This window comes from Coenobita brevimanus, chromosome 116 (assembly GCF_032717465.1).
Source record: "Coenobita brevimanus isolate Jiangsu-jjx chromosome 116, ASM3271746v2, whole genome shotgun sequence".
Lineage (NCBI taxonomy): Eukaryota > Metazoa > Arthropoda > Malacostraca > Decapoda > Coenobitidae > Coenobita > Coenobita brevimanus.
In genome coordinates, this window is record NC_137069.1 from 17,613,058 (window position 1) to 17,615,262 (window position 2,205).

Consider the following 2,205-nt stretch of genomic DNA (forward strand, 5'->3'; position numbering starts at 1 on the left):
AAAGGAGGTTCCTCTGACCCTTCTGATTACAGACCAATAGCTGTCACATCTCTTGGTAAGGTTTTTGAAACTGTAATTAACAAGCACATTGTTTAACATCTTGAATCCAACAACTTAATTAGTGATAGACAATATGGTTTTCGCCAAGAAAAATCCACCATTGACATACTCAATCTCCTGACTCATACCATCCATCAATCAGTTGACCTACATGGTGAAACGCATGCAGTAGCCCTTGATATTTCTAAAGCTTTCGACAAAGTGTGGCACCGTTCCCTGTTGTCCAAACTCCCTTGCTATGGACTAAACTCTTTTGTTCCATTGATTTCCTCATATCTCAGCAATAGAAAAATAAGAGTAAAAGCACATGATGTATATTCCACTTTCCACTCAGTTAACGCCGGCGTGCCGCAGGGATCAGTTCTGGCACCAACCCTGTTCCTCGTTCATATTAATGATCTCTTATGTCACCCACAATCCCATCCATTCATATGCAGATGACTCAACACTTCATAGTTCATTCACACTCAGACATCCATTTACAAAGTCCGATATCTCTAACTCTCAACTCAGTACAGCCATCTCCATAAATCAAGACATCCACGATCAGACCTTGTCTCATTTAATGCTAGTAAAACTAAATATATACAATTTACTAATAGACAGGTATTGCCAGAATCGTATATTACCTTCAGTGCTACAAGTATTCCCATTTCCAAAAGTATTGAAATTCTCGGCGTCTCGCTTAACAATGCCCTCAGCTGGACCTCTCATGTCAAATCCATTGCTAATACAGCCTCAAAGATACTTGGATTATTGTATAGAGTCTGTAGCTTCTTCACTGACGAGCAGTTATAATTTGTCATGTGCGCTCTCAGCTTGAATACTATTCACCCTTGTGGAGTGGATGTGGAGAGGTTGCATTGAAACAAGTAGACAAAATTCAAAACAAAGCTGTTAGAATTATTAATAACTCTGCTATTACTAATAAACTACCTCCCCTACAAGTAAGAAGGAATGTTGCTTCACGCGTTATTTTATAGATATTTCCATAGCAAATGCTCAGACGAAGTTTCGTCCATGGTGCCACCTCTCCATGCCTTCCCTCGTGCTACACGGGCAGCTGACAGCGCTCATGACTGGAATGTCACTCAGCCATACTGCAAAACTGCCTATTAGAATTCTTTCATTCCCCGAATTGCATCTCTTCGGAACTCATTTCCCCAGAATTCTCTTCAAACTTCAACCTACTGCTGTTCAAGTCTTTTATGAACAGAGGACATCAGTAATCTGGTGCATGGATTTTTTTTTCCTTTGTTGTTATTAAAAAAAAAAAGCGATTTCGTCAAAAATAAATTTATAAGTAATCAACGGCAGTAAAATAGTTTTCAACTACCCCCAGAGTGGATGCTATCAACAGTAAATAGTTCACAATTGGTACTACCATTTATCTGTGAAATTACTGCTAACAGGAATTACAAAAAAAAAAAAAAAAAAAAAATACACCGGAAATAAAAAATCCAGTTCATCTCAACAAGACTAACAACATTTAAGGTCGACACTCCTGCATGATTTTTCTTAGTCTCATTATGAAAAACAGAACTGCGCACATGAGGAACCAAGTAATGTTTAGAAATTGAACATCTCAGTAAGGCTGTGTATTTACTTTTTCCTAGTAATATATATTTGAAAATCGATACCTAAACAATTTTCTGGTAAACGATTTATTCCTTTTTGGAGTGATTTTACATTGGTAAATATGGATAATGATATCACACGAACCGTCATACTGGGAAAATAATTCATTTTTTGAATTTGATCAAGAGATTCAGCAAGCCCTGCTTATAAAGATAAAACTAATATCCGTTTCATCTCTAAATTTCCTTGTTCTTTTCACGTCCTTGATCAAACAAAACCCTTGGGGCTCTAACCCCTCAGCTGCCAACCTTCCTTACCTCTGAATCGATTTCATTCTACTTCTTACGTGATTTAGCCTTGTAACTGATTTTTTTTCTCAATGTGGACTTTTTTTTCACCTTCAGATATGTTTTATGAATTTTAAATACAATTGGAAGTCTTTCCACGCTAATTTAGAGTGTAAATGAGAAAGTTGCACTTTTGGTGTTTTCGCCCTCAAATATTCGGTTTTTAGGATCACTCTTTTTAGGAACTAAAAAACAGAGGAGGGGGTCCCTAGTCCCCTCA